Below are 18,442 nucleotides of genomic sequence, written 5' to 3'. Positions count from 1 at the left end.
TCCCCCGTCCCTGGGATTCTCCAGGCAAGAACACTGAAGTGGGTTGCCATCTCCTTCTCCAATGTGTGAAACTTAAAAGTGAAAGTGAAGTCGTTCAGTAGTGTCCGACCCTTAGCGACCCCACGGACTGCAGCCTACCAGGCTCCTCCATCCATGGGATTTTCTAGGCAAGAGTACTGGAGTGGCTTGCCATTGCCTTCTCTGAATATGCTGTCTAGGTTGCTCATAACTTTTCTTCCAAGGAGCAAGCGTCTTTTAATTTCATGACTGCAGTCACCATCTCCAGTGATTTTGGAGCCTCCCAAAATAGTCTCTCACTGTTTCCATTGTTTCTTATCTATTTGTCATGAAGTGATGGAACCAGATGCCATGATCTTAGTTTTCTGAATGTTGAGTTTTAAGCCAACATTTTCCACTAACCTCTTTCTCTTTCATCAGGAGGTTCTTTAGTTCTTCTTCGCTTTCTGCCATAAGGGTGGTGTCATCTGCATATCTGAGGTTATTGATATTTCTCCCAGCAATCTTGATTCTAGCTTGTGCTTCATCCAGTCCAGCATTTCTCATGACGTATTCTGCATGTAAGTTAAATAAGCAGGGTGGACAATATAGAGCCTTGATGTACTCTTTTCCCTATTTGGAACCAGTCTGCTGTTCCATGTCCAGTTCTCACTGTTGCTTCTTGACCACAGTTCAGTTCAGTTCAGTCGCTCAGTTGTGTCCGACTCTTTGCAACCCCATGAATCACAGCACACCAGGCCTCCCTGTCCATCACCAAATCCCGGAGTTCACTCAAACTCATGTCCATCAAGTCGGTGATGCCATCCAGCCATCTCATTCTCTGTCGTCCCCTTCTCCTCCCACTCCCAATCCCTCCCAGCATCAGAGTCTTTTCCAGTGAGTCAACTCGTCACATGAGGTGGACAAAGTATTGGAGTTTCAGCTTTAGCATCAGTCCTTCCAATGAACACCCAGGATTGATCTCCTTTAGAATGGACTGGTTCGATCTCCGTGCAGTCCTTGGGACTCTCAAGAGTCTTCTCCATCACCACAGTTCAAAAGCATCAATTCTTCAGCGATCAGCTTTCTTCACAGTCCAACTCTCACATCCATACATGACCACTGGAAAAACCATAGCCTTGACTAGACAGACCTTTGTTGGCAAAGTAATGTCTCTGCTTTTTAATATACTATCTAGGTTGGTCATAACTTTCCTTCCAAGGAGTAAGCGTCTTTTAATTTCATGGCTGCAATCAGTATCTGCAGTGATTTTGGAGCCCAAAAAAATAAAGTCTGACACTGTTTCCACTGTTACCCCATCTATTTCCCATGAAGTGATGGGACCAGATGCCATGATCTTTGTTTTCTGAATGTTGAGTTCCAAGCCAACCTTTTCACTCTCCTCTTTCACTTTCATCAAGAGGCTTTTCAGTTCCTCTTCACTTTCTGCCATAAGGGTGGTGTCATCTGCATATCTGAGGTTATTGACATTTCTCCCAGCAATCTTGACCTACATAAAGATTTCTCAGGAGCCAGGTCAGGTGGTCTGGTATTCCCATCTCTTTAAGAATTTTCCACAGTTTGTTGTGATCCACACAGTCAAAGACTTTGGCATAGTCAATAAAGCAGAAACAGATGTTTTTCTGGAACTCTCTCACTTTGTTGAAGATCCAATGGATGTTGGCAATTTGATCTCTGGTTCCTCTGCCTTTTCTAAAACCAGCTTGAACATCTGGAAATTCACAGTTCAGGTATTGCTAAAGCCTGGCTTGGAGAATTTTGAGCATTGCTTTGCTAGCGTGTGAGATGAGGGCAATTGTGCAGTAGTTTGAGCATTCTTTGGCATTACCTTTTTTTGGCATTGGAATGAAAAAGCAAATCAAAATATAGGATGAAGAGTTGATTATTAATTTCAAGTAGGCAACCGATAATTTTGTAGTATAACCCAAGTATAATCCAAATATTGCATGGGGCACATATACACTACAAATTTAGTCTCTAATTATCTGAAATTCAAATGTAACTGGTGTCCTGTTTTTTATCCAGCAACCTTAAATGTGTGGCTAGTGATACTGGACAATGCAGGTAAGAATGGACTTCCCTGAATTTCTTCAAAATTACTCGACAACTCCTACTGGATTATTTTAAGGAGGAAAAATGGTCATGGTCATATTTTGGCAAGAAAAAGTAAACTGACTTCTGAAAGAAAGCCATCAGATGCCAAGGCCAGGACTACCAAAGCAGTGAAATTCAATCCAACAATCATTTACTGGAAGCCTTCCATGTGCAGAAGAGATACTCAGCCATATGCACCAATATAGCTGTACAATTGCCAAGACGTGTGTCCATTGGATTTGGTTGGTGCCTGTTTTGGGGAATGGAAAGGGTCAGCCTCAGAGGGAGCCAGATGGATAATGTTTGTTCAGTTGTGGATAATGTTTTTTGTTTTCCTTTGTCAAGATCTAACAAACTCTCATCATCTTACTTTTTCTTCCTAGGGCTTGACATGTGTTAAATAGGCCTTTTAAACCCCTATACAGTTAAATCAAGGTGAGCATACTGGTGCATGTACACTCTGGGAAAAACCCCCACACTTTCCACAAAGAGCACCAATGGATCCCTCAGACAGAAACTCCAAACCAGTGAAACACTATTCAATTCAAAAAGACATCTGTTGAGTGACTGCTCTGATTCCGGGCTACTGGGTAAGTTCCCCTGTAGCCGTCCATTGATTCTACTTCCTTAATCGACAAGGAACATACAGATTTCCCCATCACACCCTAGACCTCGCTGGCCTGTACTCAGGCCACCTGGGCCAGGCTCTAGCCCGTCAACACTCTGGAAAGCTGCCAATTGCACAATGGCCCTTCCCAAATCTCCGCTCCTAAGTGGGTTTCTCTTCATTTTTCCTTCATGACTACTCTCTAAAATCACGACAGCCTGACAGTTTCCCTAGATTTTGAACTTTGAACATGGCTCACAACCTCGTGGTGGGTTAGAGAAGGTTCCAGCTGCTGAGGTGTTAGCTGCTGGTGGTTCACTAAGGTGCCGAGGACCCAGTGAGAGGCGTAGATGCTAAACACCCCTGACCTAATCCTGTCCTGGCTAACAAACCAGTCACCTGCTACAGGGAAGACATCCCAGGAACCGATTTCACCCTCTGCTGGGAGAAAACTGCCTCCACTTTCCTCCAGCAGACCTCTCCGTCACCCCTCTCCTGACAGACCTTTCTGACAAGAATAAAAGCTGCTCTCTGGGGTCTTGGCAGTGGACCTCACCACCTCTGATTCACATCCACTGATTCCTGTGGAGCTGGACCAGCATCTCTCGTATCCCCAGCTGTCCACATCTGTTTTATCACCGGCACTCATCTCTCCCCTGGCTGTGTGCCTTCCTGCGGCTTAGCTGGGAAATGAGGGTGGAGCGGAGGGCAGGGCTCATGGGTGTGCAGTTCCTCTGTGTACCACACTCTGCTGGGCCCTTCACATGCTCTCATTAAACCTCACTATATGTGTGTGTGTGTGCGCGCATGTGTGTGTATAGTGTGTGCTCAGTCGTGTCTGACTCTTTGCAATCCCATGGACTGTAGCCTTCCAGGCTCCTCTGTCCATGAGACTCTCAAGGCAAGAATATTTTCTACTCCAGTATGTGTATATAACATTGTACAATATATACACCCTTCCCCCACCCCCAACACACTGTCAACACCAAGGTTCAAAGAGCGACATAATTTTGTTCTCTGAGATGTGTAACCTCTCCAATTTAGGAAGTTGCTGGCTTAGCTAGGTTTCCCTGTGATTGTGAAGCAGTGTCCTAGGTTAATGCAACTCATGTCCGCATTGGTCAGACTTGGTCTGATGGTGGTCTAGAGGCCGATCTAGCCCTTTAGTATCCCCTGACCTTACTCTGAAATCCTTTACTGTCTAAATTGTCCTAATGCTGTCCATCAGAGGAGGTGTGGGAAATTGGGAAGGTCTCCCACCAGCTGCCCAGCCTTCTTGTTGTATCACGGATTAATGAACTTATTTGATGAGTATCTACTGCACTGTTGCTGCCTGTGGTGTGCAGGGAGCATGGTTGGGGGATGCTGAGGCCCAGGAAGGAAGGGCACAGACTCAGGTCAGACAACCTATGTGAATCCAGCCTCCATCACTCATCAGAGAACCTACTATGTGCGTGCTGTGTATGCCAGTTGTGTCTAACTCTTGCAATCCCATGGACCACAGCCCACCAGGCTCCCCTGTCATGGGATTCTCCAGGCAAGAATGTGGGAGTGGGTTGCCATGCCCTTTTCCAGGGGCTCTTCCTGACCCAGGGATCAAACTCGTGTCTCTTGTATTTCCTGCATCAGTAGATGGATTCTTTACCACTGTGCCACCTGGGAAGCCCAAAGACCTACTATACTAGATACCAGATACTAATCTACTGTAATAGATGTTGTTAACCTTCTGGGTCCTCATGTTTGTCACTTGTAAAGTGGGGATTACACACCTACCTCATAGGGTGATGTCCTTATAAAGAGAAGGATGGATCCTGATTCAGGAAACCATCATTTGGGAGAGGAGATAAGATGTGTGTGTACACGACTTGACACAAATTTAGAAGGTGATAGATGCTGTGGTGGTAGGAATCACATGTGATGAAACTTAAGAGGAAGGAACGATTACTTCTCGGTGAGGAAATCAGAGAAGACATCTTGCATAAAATAGCATTCAGGTTGATGGATGATATTCACACCAACCAATGTTAAACCTGTGAGTGGCAACCTTCTAATGGACCAGGAAGTACCACCCAAAGTTTAAAACAGCACCAGACTTCCCTGGTAGCTCACTGGTAATGAATCCACCTGTCAATGCAGGGGACACAGGTTTGATCCTTGGTCCAGGAAGATTCCACATGTTGCAGGGAAACTAACCCTGTGCACCACAATTGCTGAGTCCACATGGTGCTACTAAGGCCGTGCTCTAACACCCTCCAGCCACAACTACTGAGCCCACACTCAGCAACAAGAGCAGCCACTGCAATCAGAAGCCCGTGCATCCCAACAAAGAGTAGCCCCCACTTCCGCTTGTCACAACTAGAGAAAGTCCGCGCATAGCAATGAAGACCCAGCACAGACAAAAGTAAATAAAACAAAAAACAACACCAAGTAACGGAGCCCTGGAACACTGCACCGTGAGGCACACTGGGGACAATGACATGCCTCTGAGATCAGATGCAGATGACACACACCCAGTCCCCCGATCCTGCTGCCCAGACGGCCCATGGGTCATTCTGACCCCAAGCAAAGCATCTTCTGCCCAAGTGACTTCAGTCTAGGAAACACTCAAGACTTTACGAGTTTATATGGTCTAGTTAAGGTAAGATTCACATACAAAATGATTTTTATAACATTTATTGTTCTTTCTCGTGTTTAGAAAAGCTATCCAATTTTACCCTAGAAAATACAGAAAATTAAAAAGAAAATAAAAATCATTCCAAGTTTCCCTGCCTGAGATTAACCATAGTTCACAGTGTGAAGTGTGCATTTTTACCCACTCATCCTCCCTGCCCCCCACAGAAAGCACACTGCCCCTCCCCTCACCTGTTTGCTCAGGGGAGGGGGTTCCTGGGGATCACAAATTCTCCTGTTTCCTCTTTCCCTTCTGGAGACTTCTGCTTGGGAGTGTGATTTGGCCGAAAGCACAGAGAAGGGGGTTTTTTAGAGTCTCTTCTGGCTCTTTCTGCAGCCATCCATCAACCACAGCTCCACGAAGGCTGCTTCCCAGGCAGGTGGGCCTCTCGTAGGTGAGAGCAAAGGAAGTGGCTGACTCGGCTCTGCTCCGCGACTTGAGGTCTGCTCCCACCCTGGTCAGTAAGCATCACAGTGCTTATAAGGAAATAGTTTCTTCAGTATAAGGCTGCGCCAAAGAGCACTGTATTGGAGAGTTAATATTCGTGGTGTGTGTGTGGGTGTGCACTCATGTATGTATGATTCTGGGTGTCTGGGAAGAAACCCCAATTCTCCATCTCTCAATGGCACGAGAACTTAAAAGGATGTAGGTCACGGATCTGCTGAAGGTCCACCACCCTGTGGTGGGTGTCTAGACTACAGGTTCTAAACTAGGAGTCCCACACCGTGTCAGGTTGTATGGGGTGCTTACAACTGAAATTAGGATTCAACGGGAAACCATCAGGAAGGAAGGAAAGAAGAAAACGAAAGAAAGGAAGGAAGATGTGGCAATCAAGGGCTCTTTTTTTTAATAAAAGAAACTAGCCCTTGGGGTGTCATATATTTTTTCTGGTGTATTGTCTTTTTAATTTGGGGAGGCTTTTCATTGTTGTCATAGGTTTCATTGTTGTCATTGGTTTTTTATTTCTGTGTGCAGAAAATTTAAATTGTTAAGTAGTCAAATTTATCAAGCATTTCTTCTACAGCTTCTGAATATCATACACTACTTAGAATATTTTAGTCACCTGTATGAGCTTGCAAGGCTGCCGTAACAAAGTACCGTGGACAAGGTGGCTTAAACAACAGAAATTTATCTCCTCGCAGTTCTGGAGGCTGGAGGTCAAAGAACAAGGTATTATCAGGGTTGGTTTCTTCTAAGGCCTCTCTCCTTGGCTGTAAACAGCTAGCTGCCTTCTTCCCGTGTCTTGTCTCTGTGAGTGTCTATGTCCTAATCTCTTCTTATATGGACACCAGTTACATCAGATTGGGCTTCCCTGGTGGCTCAGTGGTAAAGACTCTACCTGCAATGCAGGAGACCAGGGTTAGATCCCTGGGTTGGGAAGATCCCCTGGAGGAGGGCATGGCAACCTACTCCAGTACTCTTGCCTGGGGACTCCCCACGGACAGAGGAGCATGGTGGGCTACAGTCCACAGGGTCGCACACAGTCCGACATTACTAAGCAACTGAGTAGGAGCAGCAGCAACATATCGGATTAGAGCCCACTGCCTCGACCTTATTTTAAATTTAATTACCTTCCCTATCTCCCCAAACAGTCACATTCTGAGATCCTGGGGGTTAGGACTTCAAGATAAGAATACTGAGGAAATACAGTTCAGCCCATGATATCACCCAAGATTATTTTCTTAAATTCTCCCAATGTTTTACTTTTACGGTTTTATTCTTAACATCTAAGTATTTGATACTTTAGCATCTAAGTATTTGAAGGAGGAAATGGCAACCCACTCCAGTATTCTTGCCTGGAGAATCCCATGGATAGAGGAACCTGGCAGGTCCATAGCGTTGCTAAGAGTCGGACACGACTGAAGCAATTTAACACTAACACATTTGATACATCTAGAATTTGTTTTGATATACGAGGAATGAGGTAGGGATCCAGTTTTGTTTTGCTTTTCTAGATAGTATGCTAAATGTTTCAACTCCATCTACTAGTAATCTCCCCACCCCCCAAATCCTGAAATTCTATCTTTAGATATAAATATCTACCTTTATCTTACACATATACAGCCCACATGTATGTTTGGATCTATTTCTGAATAGCTAGTTTATACCACTAATCTGTCTATACCTGTGTCACTGGCAAACTTTTAATAATGGTAATTTTATAATATATTTCAATCTTCTAGGGCTAATTTTATCCTATTATTGTTTTTCAGAATTTTATCACAATTTTTGCACTTTTACCTTTCAGCATTTACTTTGGTATCACCTTGTCTAGCTGTAAAAAGTTCTGAAGGCATTTTCATTGGAATAGCGTTCAGTGGCTCAGCAGTAAAGAATCTACCTATAACACAGGAGACATGGGTTTGATCCCTGGTTCGGGAAGATCCCTGGGAGAAGGAAATGGCAACCCACTCCAGTATTTTTGCCTGGGAAATCCCATGGACAGAGGAGCCTGGTGGGCTATTAAACTAAATAGCCAGACGTGACTTAGCTATTAAACTAAACACCAAATATATAGATGAATGAGCAAGACTGTACATGTTTGTATAATGGAGACTCTCTGTGTCCATATCATTGCTTAGCATTGCTTACCCTTCTGTACTGCTTGAATTTTAAACCTTGTACATCTTATTTTTTTAATGACCAGGAAAATGTGTATTTCCACTCAAATGAAAAAAGTAAAAAATGCAGTGGAGTAAACAATGACTAGCAAAGATAAATTTATCTGGAGGAGCCATTCTGGAACTCCTTAAGTTCTCAACCTCAAAATTACATCTTCTGTTCATGGCTGAGCTGAGCCTTGCTTTCTCAAGGTTGGAGCAACATAGATGCAGCAACACGTTTTGACACAGTCTGCACGTTGCAGCCATGAGAAATGTTGGTTCTCCCCTCTGCTGCAGCTCATTTCTGCAAATTCAAGAGAGACACGCCTCTCTCAAAGGTTGTCCAGGCTGAGGGAGGCCGACTGTGAACTTGGCCGGTTTCCGTGCATCCCCAGCCAAGGCCATCCTCGTGTGACTGCTCCCAAGAGGCTTGGGTTCCCAGCAACAAAGGAGTTGCTCCAGGCCTTGCTCCAGCCTCACCAGCAACCAGCTGTCCTTCTCCCTCGAGCTCCAGTGTCCTGCCCGCCCCTGCCAAAGCCCAGCACGGGCCTGGCACACAGAGCCTCCTGTCTCTAACACAGTGAGAAGGTCAATAAGGAGCCACATTTCTCTTGAGAGGGTGGTTTCCGAGATGGTGGCTTGGTTGCCAAGTAAAGGCCTGCTGGTTCTGCTCGTTTCTTTCCTGCTCCCTCTTCCTTTCATTCATTCACTCCCGTTCCCCTCTCGGGTGGGTGGTGGGACGAGGACTGTGAGTTCCATGGGCTCCTCTGACCAGCCGAGCTCCTGGTCGCTGCCTCGCTTCCCAGGATTTATGTCAAAGACACAGTGAGCAGCAGAGGGAGCTTCTGGGGGGGGGGGGGTGACGTGCTGCCACGGAAAGAATCTTTCTGAGAATAAAGTCAAGACAGAAGAAAACAGAGCCCACAGACTCAGGGGGACAGTGGACATGAGCAATCCGTCCGACGACGGTGGACCCAGCTTCACTAAAGATGGTAACTCTGAGACCTACAGCCAAGAAACTGCTCCTCTGCTTTCTCATGAGGAAGTTGAAGTTGGTTTTTTTGTCACATGGCTCTGAGACTGCGTGAATGGAGGGCTGAGATGAGCTGATGGCACAGGGAAGACACTGCCAAACGTGAGCACAGTAGAGACTGTACACATCACTTTGGTTTTTGCTGTTCGTTTTGTTGCTGGGTTTCTGTTTTTGTTTTTACTGTTCCATGTCCTTTTATTATAATCCTGTCCTTGTGTTTCAAAATGAATGGCTATTTAACACACAACCCAAAGCACTCCTAGAATGGATCTGACCTTCCCATTTCTTTCTCAATATATTGAATCAAAAGAAAAAAAAAAATCTTCCAAAAAAAAAAAAATCGCCAGGTTTGGTCCATCCCAGAAAAAGCACTTTTACTAAACAACAGGAAACAAAAATGTGCCAGGAATCTGACCAAACAGACAAAGCAGCAGGTGAGATTCCTGACAGGAAAGGATGACTCCCGATGGAACATAAATAGATCCCCTCAAAGTACACATATTTCACATGAGTGGACACATCGCTTTGAGTGAGAACTGATCAACATTCTCCGGGCTCTGAACAAGCCCGTGAAATGAAGAAGCCACTCCTTCTAACCCCACTCCCTCTAAAGTAAGTAAGTGTTAGTCTCTCAGTCGTGCCTGATTCTTTGCGACCCCATGCACTGCAGCCCACCAGGCTTCTCTGTCCATGGGACTTTCCAGGCGAGGATACTGGAGTGGGCTGCCATTTACTTTTCCAGGGGATCTTCCCAACCCAGGATCAAACCCGGGTCTCCTGCACTGCAGGCAGATTCTTTACTGACTGAGCTACAAAGGAAGCCCACTCCCTCTTAGCCACCACCCAAATACCATCACCACACTCTGATTGTTTCTATAACACACACACACACCAACCGTTGCCTGCATTCCTCCAGCATGGAGAGCAAGGAAGCAAAGAAGCCGTGTATATGTCCACCAACCTGCTGATAGTAAGACTGGTGTTGTTCCTGAATCTGAGCAAGCTCCGGGAGATGCTGAAGGACAGGCGAGCCTGGCGCGCTGCAGTCCCGGGGGTCGCAAAGAGTCGGACACAACCGAGCGAGCACACAACCACCAAGGCAGAGGGCACACCGTCCTAGTAAAACGGTCACACACAAATACCGAGGCGCGAACACTGCGGTGGCTTCGGGAGAGTGGAAAACACTGGTCCTTCTTTCAAAACGTTTATAAGGTTCATGGGGAGATAAAGCCTGAAGAGTGTGTGCTCAGTCGCTTCAGTCGCGTCAGACTCTTGTGGCTCGTAGCCCATTGGCTCCTCTGTCCATGGGATTTCCCAGACAAGAAAACTGCAGTGGGTTGTTATTTCCTTCTCCAGAAGATCTTCCCGACCCTGGATGGAACCCGCATCTCCTGCATTGCAGACAGATTCTTTACTGCTAAGCCACTAGGAAAAGCCCAAAATAACGTATATAGAGAGTTATTATTAAAAAAAAAATACAAGTGTTTGGGAAACTGCTTGGCAGTTCCTGGAAAAGTTAAACATGGGAGTTACCATTCTATTCCTAGGTATTTACCCAAGAGAAAATAAAAAACATAAAACTTACATATAAATGTTCTGTTCTGCTGCTGCTGCTAAGTTGCTTCAGTCATGTCCGACTCTGTGTGACCCCATAGATGGCAGCCCACGAGGCTCCGCTGTCCCTATTTGCAATAGCCAAAAGGTAGGAATAAACCAAATGTCCCTCAACTGAGCAATGGATAAACAAAGAGAATACTCTTCAGCCATAACAAGGAAGAATGTGTTATGGGACAATAGTAAATATATGTCTAGTCTCTGTCCCTGGTTCCTGGCACGGAGCTCCTAAAGTCCTTGGGATTTCCCAAGTGATAGGAGAATCTTCTGTTATTGATAACCATCCCCTTTCAACCACATCTGAGTCTATGCTAATAAGCTGACTCTCGGCGGCTCTTAGATGGCTTCAGGTTGGGAGCTGGCAGCAAGAAAGACCAACCTATGGTGACAGGTTGGAGCTTTCAGGTCCACGCCCAACATCAGGGAGGGAAGAGGGGCAGGAGATTGAGTTCAGTGACCAACGGCTAATGATTGAATCAATCGCATCATCAACTCCTCCAAACCCTCTAAATAACGGGGATCAGAGAGCTTCTGGGTTGATGGACACATCAAAGTGCTGGCAGAGGGTGTGGCCTGAGAGGCCTCACCACACTTCACTGCCTGTCCCTCTTCCATGTCTGTGCAGAGCTGTGATCTCTACAACAAACTAGTAAGTCAAGCACTCTCCTGATTTGTGAGCTGGAGTCAGCCCAGTGAGGTATCAAACTTAAGTGGGGGAGGGGATCACAGGAACCTCTGAATTTGTAGCTGCCTGGGCAAAAATGTGGGTAAGCTGGGCACCCCATGTGCAGCCGGTTTCTCATGTGGGGGCAGTCTTGTGGGACTGAGAACTTCATCTGTGGTGTCTGAGCTAACTCCAGGAGTTAGTGCGATAACTGAATAAAATTGCTAGGCAACCAGCTGGTGGCAAACAATTGGCTGGTGGCAAAGAATTGGCTGGTGTCAGGAAGTAAGAACTCAGGAGTACTGACCCAGGCTATGACGTAGATGAACCCTGAAGCCATTATGCTCAGTGAAAGAATCCAGACACAAAAGGTCATGTACAATTCCATTAATTTTAGGCATCCAGGATGGGCCAATTTATAATACAGAGTGGACTAGTGGTTGGTGGGGATCTGAGAGTGATGGGTTATGGACACAGGTTTCTGTTCAGAGGGATGAGAAGATTTGGGAGTTAGATGGTAGAGACGATTGTATAACTTTGTGAATATACTGAAAACCACTAAATTGTACATTTTAAAAACAAATCAAGGAATGGGACTGCCTTTTCAGTCCAGTGGTTAGGACTCCAAACTTCCACTGCAGGATCCTTGGTTCGATCCTTGGTCAGGGAACTAAGATCCTGCATGCCATATGGTGCGGCCACCAAGTAAGAAATAAATAAGGAAATAAACCTTTGATTAGAAAACCAAAAGGCTGGCATGTAACCCAGTTACACAGGAGAAGTTATCACACCGGCAACCTCTGCACAGAACGATGCCCTGGGTGGAGGAGCTGTAAGGACAGACCAGGGAAATGACAGCTTCCAGTCAACTGACAGTGACTTCAGAACAGCTGATTCCATAAGAGTGGCTATTTTCAGGCGATTGCCTTTGCTGAGCCTGATACAGAAACCAAGTATTTCTATCTTGATCCAGAGCCATACCCTTCCTTGCTGACTCTTAACATTTGCTTTCCTTTTGTCTTGTATCACTGCTTACAAAAATCATTTGTTTCTGACTGAAAAAAAAAAGCAGAGCTATCAGAAGACGAGGACTACTGTGTTAGCCTGTGTTCTTCCTGGAAAGCAAGGACTGAGACCAAAACTTGAGTAAAAGCGTTGGCAGGAGGGGGTGGGGGCAGGTGGGCAGGAATTAGGGAGGGTGAGACGGGAAAGGAAGAAAACCAATACAAAGGTGTGCTTTTGGGAAGACTGTTGTAGGGAACTGAGGCTGTGTGTCCTTAGCACTTTCTGAGGAGCCATGCTGAAGGGCCTCAGAATCATCCACCCCCTTTGCTCAGGAAGGACTGGTTCCTGATCCCACGGGTCAAGGTTCACCCCACGGGGCACCAACTCACCTGCACTCCCAGGCAGTGTGTGCCTGAGCGCCGAGGGGATTCTGTGGGTATCCCCCAACTCAGTCCCCGAGAACTGGGCCCAAGAAGAGCCAGTGGCTTCTCCACAGGACTCACACCATTGGTCCCCCTGGTTCTTGGGACTTCAGATTTGGATGGAGCTGTTGCACCAGCTGTCCGGGTCCTCCATCTTGCAGACATCAGACGGTGAGACTTCTCGGCCTGATCTCGCATTAGAGGACATTGGATGCATGTAAAGTCGTGCCTTAACGTGGATCCTTAGCCTGGCATTCAGTGAGTCATAATGAGCTGTCCAAGAGATCCTGGGAGCCTCTTCCTTGGTCTCCTAGATCGCTCCTCTGGGGACAGCTGGGTACCACATCATGCGGACATTTGAGAATCCTTACAGAGAAAACTGAAGAGGAGCTAAGGTTTCCTGCCAGCATCAGTCTGCCAGCTACAGAGAAGGTATAGTCTAGGAAGTGAGTCCTCATCAAACACTGTGAAAAATAAACTTTTATACTTTGTGAGAAAAATAACTGGGGCCCTGGAGTAAAAAGTAGCCAATTAATAAGTTTTTAAAAATTAAAACATCTTAACTTTACACAGTGCTAATGTCAAATACATTTCAATTTAAAAATCCACACAAGGGATTTCCCCAGGGGTCCAGTGGCTAAGACTGCACACTCCCAATGCAGGGGGCCCAGGTTCAACCCCTGGTTGGGGAACTAGATACAACATGCTGCAACTAAAAAAAAAAAAAAGATCTCACAAACTGCACTAAAGACCTGGTGCAGCCAAATAAGTAACTAGATAAAACATTAAAATAATAATAATAATGATTACTTTTTAAAAAATAAAAATTCATGCAAAAAAATATAGGCCATGAAAGCTAAGAGTCTGATACAGGACAGAATTGTTTCAGGCTGAAGAAGTAGGGCATCATGGAAGAGGTGAGACTTAGATCTGTAATATTAACACAGATCCACGGAAGAGTTATCTGGTTTCAATATTGTATTTACCTAAATGTAATATATTTTGCTCATTGACTGCTTACAGTTTAAGTAATCCCCACTTTCCTTACCTTAGCAGGGAACTTAAAAATATGTAAACATAAAAGAAAATAAGAAATGGGAAGGTTAATCTTTTCAACAATTGGTGCTGGGAAGTCTAGATATTCACATGCCTGAAGTTGGCTCCTTTCCTTACTCCATACACAAAAACTAACTCAAAACAGATGAAAGACTTAAACATAAGTGCTGAAACTGTAAACCTCTTAGAAGAAAACATAGGGGGAGTTCTCATGACATTGGATCTGACAGTGACTTGGCACCTGACAACAAAAGCACAGGCCACAAAAGAAGTTAATAAATTGGACTTGATCAAAATTAAGAACATTCGTGCGTGCTCGCTTCGGCAGCACATATGCTAAAATTGGAAGGATACAGAGAAGATTAGCATGACCCCTGCGCAAGGATGACGGGCAAATTCGTGAAGCGGTCCGTATTTTTTGCAGAAAAAATGGCTCAGTGTTTCAAAGGAGAGATGTCAATATAACTGTGACTTGAAATAGTGGCAGATGAATATGTAGCTTATCACTGACTCAGAATAAAAGTTATTTTTCAGAAACAAACAACAAAAAGAACATCTGTGCATCCAAGAATACTATCAAGAGAACGAAAAGACAGACTACAGAATGGGGGGAAGGACTTCCCTGGGGGTCCAGTAGCTCAGACTCTGAGCTCCCAGTGCAGGGGCCCCGGCTTTGAACCCTGGTCAGGGAACTATATTCAACATGCTGCAACTAAGAGTCTCATGCCCCTACTAAAGATTTCACTTACCGCAACTAAGACCCAGTGCAGTCAAACAAATAAACATTAAAAAAAAAATAGAATGGGGGGAGATATTTTGACATCATATATCAGGTAAGGAATCAGTATCCAGAAGATATAAAGAAGGCCTACAATTCAATAACCAAAAAAAAAAAAAAACACTCAATATAAAAATGGGCAGAAGGCTTGAATAGATATTTCTTCAAAGCATATACTCAGATGACTAGTAAGCACATAAAAAGATCAGATCACCAGTCATTAGGGAAAAACAAATCAAGACCACAATCAGATATCACTTCACAGCCACTGGAATGGTTATTATACGTAACGTATTCTTTTAAAAAACGAAAGTAACAAATGTTGGTAAGGACGTGGAGAAATTCAAACACTTGCACATTGCTGATGGGAATGTAAAATAGTGCAGCCATCATGGAAAACAGTTTGACAGTTCCTCAAAAGCTAAACATAGTACGACCATATGATCCAGTAAATCCACTTCTGGGTATACACCCAAAGGAATTGAAAGCAGGAACTCAAACAGACATTTTGCACCCATGTTCATGGCAGCATCACTCACCATAGTCAAAAGGAGCTCCACAGATGGATGGATAAGCAAAATGTGGTCCATCCATACACAGGAATATTATTCAGTCTTAAACCGACTCTGTGGACATGAGTTTGGGTGAACTCCGGGAGTTGGTGATGGACAGGGAGGCCTGGTGTGCTGTGATTCATGGGGTCGCAGAGAGTCGGACACGACTGAGCGACTGAACTGAACTGAACTGAACTGAACTGAAATAGGAAGGAGATCCTGGTGCTGGCAACAACAGGGACGAACCTTGAAGAAGTTAACTATGGAAACTAAGCCAGACGCAAAAGAACGAACGTGCTTATATGAGTGACCTGAAGTAGACACAGTCCTAGAGATGGAAAGCAGACCAGAGGTTATACCAAGGTCTGGGGAGGGAGGGAGGTGGTTACTGCTTAGTGGGAACACAGTGTCCATGCTGGGTCACAAAAAAGTTTTGGAAATAGATATTGGCGACGGTTGTAGAACATGCTGAATGTAATTAATGTCACTGAATTACATACTTAAAAATGGTTAAAACAGGGACTTCCCTGGTGGTCCAGTGGCTAAGACTCTGTGCTCCCAATGCAGGGTCCCCAGGTTCAATTCCTGGTCTGGAAATTAGATTCTACATGCTGCAGGTAAGATTCTGCATGGTTTAATTAAGATACAGTGCAACCAAATAAATAAATATTTTTTTAAATGACTAAAATGGCAAATTTTATGTTTTATGTATTTTGTCAAAATCAAAAAAAATAAAAGAAAAAAGTGCCAAAAGAAAGAAAGGAAGGAAGAGAATAATGTTAAAAGCCCTTCAAAGGAACCCCTTCAGTAACATCCAGGGAACCCAGATAACATCTTTAATAAAGCAATTTTTTACAGGCCTCTGGAATAGATGATAAGGCAAAGTGATGAGTAGGACAGGTGTGTGATGAGCACACACCTGTGTGTCAAGTGGGGGCATCTGCAGCTGCCGTCCGTGCCTGGTGGTGACGATGCTTTGAGAAAAGCAGCTTCAGGCTGGGTGGTTGGCTCTGGATACTCTGAAATCCAACTCCTTCAAGGCTGAGTTCCCCTCTTGGCCTCCCTGTTTGGCTGCTCTTTTGTTGTAATGAGCCAAGGCCAAGGCCAGCTTACCACCTGATTCAGGAGACACTCAGAAATACCATCCAGGTGTTTCTTCAGCGTCTACCGCAGGCGGCTAGAATCCTCAATCTGACACTTGACTATCCATCCTGCTCTGTCATCTCTGCTTTTATTTGTATATTTTTGTATTATTTTATTTGTATCGCTTTGTTTGCTTTTACTAATTTTATTGGCATATGGTTGCTTTACAAGGTTATTTTCTGCTGTGCAGCAAAGTGAATCAGCTATACATATTTCCCTTCTTTTTTGGATTTTCCTCCCATTTAGGTCAGGCTTCCCTGGCTCAGATGGTAAATAATCTGCCTGCAATGAAGGAGCCACAGGAGACCTGGTTCAATCCCTGGGTTGGGAAGAGCCCCTGGAGAAGGAACTGGCAACCCACTCCAGTATTCTTGCCTGGAGAACTCCATGGACAGAGGACCCGGAGGGCTACAGTCCACGGGGTCGCCAAGAGTCAGACACGACTGAGCAACTAACACTAAGTCCATTTAGGTCACCACAGAGCGCTGAGCAGGCTCCCTGTGCTGAATAGCAGGTCCTCGCACAGTCGCGCAGTCGCGTCCGACTCTCCGCGACCCCATGAGCCGCAGCACGCCAGGCCTCCCTGCCCATCACCAACTCCCGGAGCCTACCCAAACTCATGCCCATTGAGTCGGTGATGCCATCCAGCCATCTCATCCTCTGTCGTCCCCTTCTCCTCCTGCCCTCAGTCTTTCCCAACATCAAGGTCTTTTCAAATGAATCAGCTCTTTGCATCAGGTGGCCAAAGTACTGGAGTTTCAGCTTCAGCATCAGTCCTTCCAATGAACACCCAGGACTGATCTCCTTTAGGATGGACTGGTTGGATCTCCTTGCAGTCCAAGAGACTCTCAATGTGTCTTCCCCAATACCACAGTTCAAAAGCATCAATTCTTCAGTGCTCAGCTTTCTTTATAGTCCAACTCTCACATCCATACATTACCACTGGAAAAGCCATAGCCTTGACTAGACGGACCTTTGTTGGCAAAGTAATGTCTCTGCTTTTTAATATGCTATCTAGGTTGGTCATAACTTTCCTTCCAAGGAGTAAGTGTCTTTTAATTTCATGGCTGCAATCACCATCTGCAGTGATTTTGGAGCCCCCCAAAATAAAGTCTGACACTGTTTCCCCATCTATTTCTCATGACGTGATGAGACCGGATGCCATGATCTTAGTTTTCTGAATGTTGAGCTTTAAGACAACTTTTTCATTCTCCTCTTTCACTTTCATCAAGAGGCTCTTTAGTTCTTCTTCACTTTCTGCCATAAGGGTGGTGTCATCTGCATATCTGAGGTTATTGATATTCCTCCCAGCAATCTTGACTCCAGCCTGTGCTTCTTCCAGCCCAGAGTTTCTCATGATGTACTCTGAATATAAGTTAAATGAGCAGGGTGCAATGTACAGCCTTGATGTACTCCTTTTCCTATTTGGAATCAGTCTGTTATTCTACGTCCAGTTCTAACTACTGCTTCCTGACCTGCATACAGGTTTCTCAAGAGGCAGGTTGGGTGGTCGGTTATTCCCGTCTCTTTAAGAATTTTCACAGCTTTATTGTGATCCACACAGTCAAAGGCTTTGGCATAGTCAATAAAGCAGAAATAGATGTTTTTCTGGAACTCTCTTGCTTTTTCGATGATCCAGCGGATATTGGCAATTTGATCTCTGGTTCCTCTGCCTTTTCAAAAACCAGTTTGAACATCTGGAAGTTCACGGTTCACATATTGCTGAAGCTTGGCTTGGAGAATTTTGAGTCACTCAGTCAGGTCCAACTCTGTGACCCCATGGACTGCAGCACGCCAGGCTTCCCTGTCCATCACTAACTCCTGTTAATTAATAAGGTTCTTGTTAGTTATCTGTTTTACACATAGTAGTCAATCCCAACCTCTCCATTCATCCCACACCCAACCCCCGTCACCTCTGCCTTTAAAACCTCAGTCTTTGAGCCCTTCTAGGTGCTGAATGGACTTCAAAATCGTTGTTCTGCTTCTTCCTGTTTAGCACCTGCTGTTGTGACTGCCCCCCTCCAAGAGGCACGGAAAATGACTCTTCCTGGCCATTTCCTTTGACCATGGTTCATCCCCTGCTCCAGTGGGAGTGCAGCCAGGAACCCAGACATTCTCCCCGCTCTATTCCTGCCTTCAGATCATCTTTGCTGGACATAAGAACCGCCTGTCCCTGCAGC

General features: G+C 45.2%; 1 long non-coding RNA gene and 1 other non-coding gene across 2 annotated transcripts in view; one reads left to right on the top strand and one right to left on the bottom strand.

Moving 5' to 3' along the window:
* Positions 1–16,795, bottom strand: part of LOC129536892 (uncharacterized) — a 31,292-nt gene extending 14,497 nt beyond the window's left edge. Inside the window, exons 1-5 of the long non-coding RNA XR_008681885.2 lie at positions 12,699–16,795; positions 10,612–10,708; positions 9,988–10,417; positions 6,454–6,541; positions 5,582–5,844 (exon numbers count right to left, since the gene is read on the bottom strand). This is a non-coding gene — a long non-coding RNA (uncharacterized LOC129536892). The remainder of the gene's footprint in view (positions 1–5,581; positions 5,845–6,453; positions 6,542–9,987; positions 10,418–10,611; positions 10,709–12,698) is intronic.
* LOC129537353 (U6 spliceosomal RNA) lies at positions 14,100–14,206 on the top strand. Its single transcript, XR_008682008.1, has one exon. It is a non-coding gene; the product is annotated as a U6 spliceosomal RNA (small nuclear RNA).
* Positions 16,796–18,442: the final 1,647 nt, after the last annotated feature.

This window comes from Moschus berezovskii, chromosome 6, assembly GCF_049115385.1.
Source record: "Moschus berezovskii isolate FMDL1 chromosome 6, NW_MosBer_1.0, whole genome shotgun sequence".
NCBI lineage: Eukaryota > Metazoa > Chordata > Mammalia > Artiodactyla > Moschidae > Moschus > Moschus berezovskii.
Note: the sequence above shows the minus strand (reverse complement) of the source record. Positions and strands in the feature narration are given on the sequence as shown.